Source organism: Panthera uncia, unplaced genomic scaffold (assembly GCF_023721935.1).
Source record: "Panthera uncia isolate 11264 unplaced genomic scaffold, Puncia_PCG_1.0 HiC_scaffold_1832, whole genome shotgun sequence".
NCBI classification, from domain to species: Eukaryota; Metazoa; Chordata; class Mammalia; order Carnivora; family Felidae; genus Panthera; species Panthera uncia.
The window spans coordinates 1-8,195 of NW_026058506.1; the positions used below are offsets into that span (position 1 = coordinate 1).

The 8,195-nt window shown below is 48.9% G+C and overlaps 1 non-coding gene across 1 annotated transcript; it reads right to left on the reverse strand.

Moving 5' to 3' along the window:
- Positions 1-7,286: 7,286 nt before the first annotated feature.
- TRNAR-UCG (transfer RNA arginine (anticodon UCG)) lies at positions 7,287-7,370 on the reverse strand. The gene has a single exon. It is a non-coding gene; the product is annotated as a tRNA-Arg (tRNA).
- Between the last annotated feature and the right edge of the window lie 825 nt (positions 7,371-8,195).

Genomic DNA, 8,195 nt, shown 5'->3' on the forward strand with positions numbered 1-8,195 from the left:
AGAAACATTTAAAAAAACTGTGTTTAGGGGCGCCTGGGTGGCTCAGTTGGTTAAGCGTCCGACTTCAGCTCAGGTCACGATCTCGCGGTCCGCGAGTTCGAGCCCCGCGTCGGGGTCTGGGCTGACAGCTCAGAGCCCGGAGCCTGCTTCCGATTCTGTGTCTCCCTCTCTCTCTGCCCCTCCCCCGTTCATGCTCTGTCTCTCTCTGTCTCAAAAATTAAAAAAAAAAAAACAGTTAAAAAAAAACCTGTGTTTAATGGTAAATTTTGTGTTATGCATATTCTACCAGAGTGAAAAAAAAAAATACTAAAGATAAACTGGCAAAATTCAGGGTTGTGACATTTCCACCTAAACTCGGGGGAGGGGCAGGGGTGAGGCAGCCAGTCTGGGTTGCTGCTTTGGACCTGGAGTGGCTTCCTGGTGACGCTGCCCCTCCTGGAGCCATGGTCAGCCAGGGGCTGCTGGGGCAGGAGCTGAGTGCCTGCTCCTGAGATGCCCAGGCACCCCCAGCCCTCGCCCGCTGACCAGGCCCCACCACATCTACAGGCACACCCGTGGTGATGGGCTTGGTGCGGCCATGCACATCCAGCCACGCTCTCCGAGTCCTTGCTGATTCTTACAACTTTAATAGACCAGCGGCAGTAAAATCATTTCGCCTTCAGTACTGAGCAGTAATTTTAAAATTAAAGGTCTGGAACAGTGATGGTAAGTATGTCGTAAAAGCACCACTCCAAAAAAAAAAAAAAAAAAAAAAAAAGACTTTCATTGCAATAAAAATGTTAGCACCAGGTCATCCCTTGGTTTACATGACCCTCTCCACAGTAATTTTGAATGATGAGTGCCGCTCCAATTTTCAATCAAAAAGCTCCCTTCGGCCTTGCTGAAGCACTCAGAATTGCCCTGAAACAATAATCATTTGTGTATTGATTTGGAGGAGAATCAATCCAATTCAGTCCACCTCACTAAATTATTAATGGCGCAAAGCACCGCAGAGCCCCGAGGTGGGTTAACAGATAAGGTTTGTTCTTTAACCTTGTTGCTGCCCCAGGGATAAGAGTGGCAGGCTGGAAGAGTGTGAGACCAGAAGCACACGCGCAGACCCGGGAAAGCCAAGGCTGGACGGATGAGGAAAGCCATCGGGACAAGCCCTCCCACCCACAGGAGTGGGTCAAAGTGGGTTAGAGGGGAAGGGAGTCCAAGCTCGCTTCCAACCTCAGCTCAGATCACGATCTCACAGTCTGCGAGTTCAAGCCCCGCGTCGGGCTCTGGGCTGACAGCTGCGTGGGACAGCAGCCCACTGAGGGGCTCCAGGTGGCTCCTAGTGAGGCCACTTGTCTCTGTTAGAACTCCTAGGACCCCCCACACACACAGGGGACACTAGGACAGGGGACACTAGGACACCCCCCCCCCAGGGGACACAGGACGACCAGTGCAGTGCTATGAGCAGCAAACCTTTATTATGGACTTAATGGCCACATTTAAATCGGCTCATTTTATTCTATTTCAATATTTCTACTTCAAAAAGAAATTTTGTAAATCCAGTCTCTAGCTGTAAATGGATCATCATAAATACAAGCAACATTGTATATTTTGTTGCCTCTCTGTCTCTCCTTTTTTTTTAAGTTTTATTTACTTATTTTGAGAGAGAGAGAGAGACTCGAGGAGGGGAGGGGCAGAGAGAGAGGGGGAGAATCCCAAGCAGGCTCCTCGCTCACTGAGCCCAACACGAGGCTCGATCCCACGACCGGTGAGATCATGACCTGAACTGGGATCAGGAGACAGATGCTTAACGGACTGCACACCCCAGGCACCCCTCTGTTTTTTCTGTCTGTCTTTCTGTCGGTCCATTTGTCTGTGTGTGTGTGCTAATCTCTACCAGGGAGATTTAGGAAGTAGTCCAGAGGATTCAAGGCACACTAGCATCAGAACTGAGACTTTCAGATGCCTGGGTGGCTCAGGTGGTTAATCATCCGACCTCGGCTCAGGTCACGATCTCATGCTTCGTGGGTTTGAGCCCCTCGTCAGGCTCCGTACTGACAACTCAGAGGCTGGAGCCTGCTTTCGATTCTACTGTCTCCCTCTCTCTCTGTCCCTCCCCGGCTCACGGTCTGTCTCTCTCTGAAAAACAATAAATACATGTTTTAAAAAAACTTGAGAATTTCTTTTTTGGGGATTCTCTCTCTCTCTCTCTCTCTGCCCCTCCCCCGCTCTCTCTGTGTCTCTCAAAATAAATAAGTAAACTTAAAAAAAAGAAAAAAACCCTGAGGCTTTCTCTTCAATCAAATGAGAAAAACTGGAGGAGAATAATGAGAAAGAGAAAATAATGCCCTTGTATTGTGGTCTAGTGGTGTTTACTGCAAAATGGAATAGTCCTGACCCAGATCATTCTGGTCCCAGCGAAAGTCACCCAAACCATCCCACAAGCAGGAAAAGTGGCATGGTTAGGCACAGAGACTCTGGAACTGACCCGTAGAGGATTCAATCTGGCTTCCCAACTCACTCCCCGTGTAAGAAGCTTCTTCATTTTTATGAGCCTTGGCTTCCTTACCTATAAATAGGGGCACGACAGTCCCTACGTCACAAGGTCACAGTAAGAACTAAAAGTGTTCAAACCTGCAAGTCACTTACAACAGTGCCTGACACAAAGAGAAACACTAGCCATTATCTGAATGCCCCCGCTCTGGGAAAACTCCTATTCAATCCTCAGAACCCAAGCCAGCCTTAACTCTGCCCTCCCACAGGGAGACAAGACCCCCCCCACCACCACCTAACAGCTTCTTCTGTACTTTTCTTTTTAAGTTTATTTATTTATTTTGAGAGAGAGAGAGAGAGAGAGTGCCAGCAGGGGAGGAACAGAGAGAGAGGGAGAGAGAGAGACTCCCAAACAGGCTCTGCACTGTCAGGGTGGAGCCTGATGCGGGGCTCGAACTCACGAACCGTGAGACCATGACCTAAGCATGAGTCAGACGCTTAACCGACTGAGCCACTGAGGCGCCTCTCCTTCTGTACTTTGAACAGGCTTCTGGGGCTGCACACGTCATCCTCTTGTAATTTACAGGCTAATTTTCATGGCTGTCCATGTCCTTGAGCTGTCAGCTCCTTCCTAGAGGTGCCCTCTATGTGCCCGCCATCCGAGGCAGCTCTGCTCACACCTAGTGGGAAATGGTCAGCAGGTGTTGACCTACTTGAGTTGAAGCAAACAAGAGCGTGACATCCGGAAATCTTGTTCTTTCATCCCGTCTCCCGTGGGAAAGGAGTCTCCCCAACATCCCCTAGGATCAGGTATCACCACCAGGGAACCCCGCCCCATCCCATTCTCCCTCCCTGACCCAGCCTGAGTTCTGCGCACATTCTTCCTCTTCTTCCTTTTTATACTTTTGTGACGTACTATGTACCCGTGACCAATGCATCATATCGCTTTGTGTGTTTGAAACTTTTACATAAGTGGCGACATACAGCTTGTATCCTCTGATAACTGGCTTTTTTTTCCCCGCCCAGCACTATGTCGTCAAGATTTATCCACACTGATATGTGCAGATCTAGTCTATTCATCCAGGGGCCACGAAAATGCATGGCTCGCAATCTCACTTCCCACACGCTGTTCCCAGCATGCAGCTGAGCACGGCAGGAGTACTAAAGCCAGTCCACTGCTGTGAGATGTGAGACCCCTCCCCTGGCAGGGGGTCATGTCCACATCAGGCCTGAAGGCTCTCCCACCTTTCCTGGGCTCCCTCCTCTTTATTATCCAGGAAATCTCTTATAGATCTAACCCCATTTTAGTGTCTGCTTCTCAACGAACCCAAACACCCAATTCCTTTTAACTTTTTCATTATTATTCTTCTCTACACAGATTGCCACCACCTTTGTATGCTTTATTACATCCTGAGGACATTCACACTGTTTTAGTGTTTTGCTATTGCCAGTAATTCTGGCTCATGGGATGGCTTCTGTGTCATGGGGACACATAACTGGGCTTTTCCCCTTAGCGTGACATTAGGGGATTTGTGGTCTACCGTGGCCCCCGCTGATCCCAGACTCCTGGAAGTCGTGCTCTTGTGGACCCTCCTCGCCTTGAGCATGCGCTGTGCCTAGAGATTCTCTTCTATGAATAGCAAAAGTGATGGATGTCACTTTCAAGATCAGGTTACAAAAAATCATGGCCGCCATCTTGGGTTGCCCTCTCCTGTCATCTCTCACCCAGGCACTTGCTCACTCTGAGGGAAGCCATGCTGTGAGCTGTTCTGTGGACAGGTCCACGTGGCAAGGACGAGGGAGGTCTCCAGCCAAAGTCATCAAGAACTGAATCCCACCGACAGCCAGTGCATGAGCTGAGAAGAAAATCCTCCCCCCGTGGAGCCTTCAGATGAAACTGCAGCCCCTTGACTGCAACCTTGTGAGAGATTTTGAGTCAGAGACACCTGGCCCAGCAGATTCTTGACCCACAGAAGCTATGAAACTTAAAAACATATCGGTTTTTAAGCCACTAAGCTTTGCAGTAATTTGTCTTGCAGATACCATATCTGAATGTATCCATAAACATCTGTCCAATCTCCCCACCCCAACTCCAGAGCTAGCGATCGGTCCTGAGCTCTTGCCGATGATGAGGCATGGACACCATCTCTTATAATTACAAGCTCATTTCATCCTCACTCAGCCTCAGAGATTTCTGGGGACAGCACCATCACCAGGCTGGACACACCCGTCAGACCTTGACTCCACAGTGCCCCTCCCTCCCCCACTTCCTCCCTCCCTCCCTCCTTCCCTCCCTCCCTCAATTCCTTCCTTCCTTCCTTCCTTCCTTCCTTCCTTCCTTCCTCTTTCCTTCTTTCCTCCCTTCCTTCTTCCCTTCTTTCCTTCCTTCCTTCCCTTTCTTTTTTGCTCTTATTCTCCTAATATATTTGAATCCTCATCATGCACCAGACAATATTTTAGGCAAGTCCTCTCTTCCACAGCAATGGAGGAAGAAGACCAGAACCCTGCTTGAGGACTGCTATGGGATGAATTGCATCCTCCCAAAATTTGTACATTGAAACCCTAACTCCCAGTACCTCAGGATGTGACTATGTTTGGAGATGGGGTCTTTAAAGAGGTAATTAGATTAGACTGAGACCATTGGGATGGGCTCTAATCCAATCTGACTTGTGTCCTTATACAAAGAGGAAATTTGGACAAAGAAGTGTGAGCACATAGAGAAAGTGAAGACACGTGAAGACACAGTGAGAAGATGGCCATCCGCAGGAGAGGCCTCAGGAGAAGCCAAGCCTGCTGACATCTTGACCTTGGACTTGCAGCCTCCAGACCTGTAAGAGAATACATTTCCATGTTTCCAAACGCGCAGGTGAGTAAGTGAGCACAACACCCTCAGGTGAAGGTAAGTGTACTAGAGAAAATAAAACTGAGGCTCAGGATGGGGGGATCTCAAGTGGCCGGGCAGAGAGATGCACCATGGGGACCACAGCCTGCAGAGGTGGCCTTCAAGCTGAGAGGTGAATAACAAGGAGCTAGTCGGGCAAAGGTTTGGAGACAGAGTGCTGCAGGCAGAGGGAAGAGCTTGTGGAGAAGTCCTGGGCTCTGGAACGTAATTGCTGCGTGGACAGGTTCACTGGCTAGGTGGTTCTCCCTTCCTGGTCCCACGCCTCAGTTTCCTTTTGAGGATGATCTGCCCCTTGCCATTTTGAGAAGTTCAGAGGCCTACTGATCGACACAGTCTCTCCTGCCCCCTGAAAGCATTGACATACATGCGACCAAGGTCAGCTAGTAGCTGTCTGTCTCTCAGGCACTGGTTCTGGAGCAGAGAGAGCAGAGGCGTGAGGTGGGGACAGAAAGTGGGGCGGGGGATGGTGACAAAGAGTTTGGCGCTGGTCCTTGGGACCGCCCCTTGGATCTGCCAGTGCCCAGCTGGCACCAGCTGCTGTGACTTATGTGAACTGACCCCCAAATGTCCTCCTCTCCCTCCCCAACAAATTCCCCTGGTGGCTACAACAGGTGCTGGTGCCCATGTGGGTAAAAGCAGGCTGCAGGGGCTGAGACCGAAGTTCCACTGGGCCATGTGTCTGGACCTATGGCCAAGTCTGTCCCCTCAGCCCCTCTTGTGTGGAAGTTTAGGGAGGGGGTGGAGGTGGTAAGGCGGGGGGGGCAAGAATGAGATATTTGCTTTTCAGGGAAATTGTGGCAAACAGAAAGAGGGAAGGTGTGGGAGCAGGTTCCAAGTCCACATGACCACATTTACAAAAAATATAAACAAAAATAGAGGTATTCAATGAATCCAGAGCTCACTGGTAGTCCAGGATGGGCTCACAGAATATCTGCTTATTGTAAAGAAAACAAAAACTAATCACACAGAAAATAACAATGGTATTCTGGCAGATATCCTTTCAGCTACTTAAAAAATTTGGGGGGGCGGGCGGCACCTGGGTGGGGCCATCGGTTAAGACTCTTGATTTCGCCTTGGGTCATGATCTCACGGTTCATGAGATCCAGCCCTGCATTGGGCTCAAGCCTGATTAGGCTTCTCTCTCTCCCTCTGTCTCTACCCTTCCCCCCTCCACTTGAATGCTCGAGCACACGCAGGCTCTCGCACGCGCTCTCTCTCTCTCAGATAAATAAATAAACATTTTTTAAAAATGTTTTGGGGTGCCTGGGTGGCTCAGTCAGTTAAGCGGCCGACTTCGGCTCAGGTCACGATCTCACGGTTCGTGAGTTCGAGCCCCGCGTCAGGCTCTGGGCTGACGGCTCAGAGCCTGGAGCCTGTTTCAGATTCTGTGTCTCCCTCTCTCCCTGCCCCTCCCCTGTTCATGTTCTGTGTCTCTCTATCTCAAAAATAAATAAACATTAAAAAATTTTAAAAAAATGTTTTGTTGTGGGAAAATATATGTAATGTAAAATTTACCCCTTTAACCATTTTCACGTGTACAGTTCAGTGGCAGGAAGTCCATTCATGCTGGGGTACAGCCATCCCCACCATCCCTCTCCAGTGCTTTTTTCATCTTCCCAAACTGAAACCCTGTACCTGTCAAACAAAAACGCTCATTCCCTCCTCCCCCAGCCCCCGGCAACCACCATTCTACCTTCTGTTTCTGTGAATTTGACTACAGCGATGCTAAGTGGAATTATGCAGGATTTGTCCTTCTGTGCCTGGCCAGACTACTTTCTGGTTTTGTTTTTTTTAATGTTTATTTATTTTTGAGAGAGAGAACACAAATGGGAGAGAGGCAGAGACACACACACACACACACACACACACACAGAATCCGAAGCAGGCTCCAGGCTCTGAGCGGTCAGCACAGAGCCCCGCGCGGGGCTCGAACCCGCGACTGTGAGATCGTGACCCGAGCCGAAGTCGGGCGCTCAACCGACTGAGCCACCCAGGCGCCCCTACTTTTCCACGCAGATTTCATCACCCAAGTGGAATCACAAATGAGCACAGTTTTGTAATGGTTTCTGCTTGGCAATACATCAGTGACGTGTGTCCACATTCGCACACAGAGCTCAGCACCTTCGTTGGTGCCTGCTGTACACTCTGCAGAGAGCTGTGCATGTCATTTGCCTAACGCGTCCCCGCTGGTGGACATTAGGTTGTTTCTAGTCTCTTTCCTAAGCCATCTTCAGTAAATGACTTCAGTCTTCATCCCCACAAAGGGGAGGGGGGTCTTTAAAACGAACGCCCACAGGTACAGTTTCCAAGCCAAAGGGAGCAGTTTACACAATGATTGTCAGATTGTACCTAGAAGGTAGGACATAAAAATGCTCATTTTCTCAGCAACTCTGGGAGTTATCATCAGCCTTTATGTAATATTTTCTAATGTGGCTGGAGGACAAAAAAAATCTCACTGCTTCAATTTGCTTCTATTCGATTGAGCATCTTTTCATATGTTTTCTGGCCGTTTGCCTTTCTTCCTTGGTGAATTGCCTGTTTCTACTTTTTACAACTTTTTCAAGGAAAAAAAAATATTCGGAAATAAAGAGGTATGTGTGCTACCCTCAGGAACAAGACCAAATAGAATTGTGCCTCCTTAAGCCTCTCAGAAGGCACCTTTGTCAACAGAATGAATGTGTTTGGAAATTCCTCCTTTAGCAGGCTTCCAGGGTATTTTATTTGTTCAATATGTGAATCATTAGCATCACAGCGGCTGAAATAATCAGCGCCAAGAAGCTTAAAGGTTTCCTTCCAGCTCCTACATCTCAGATAACAAAGA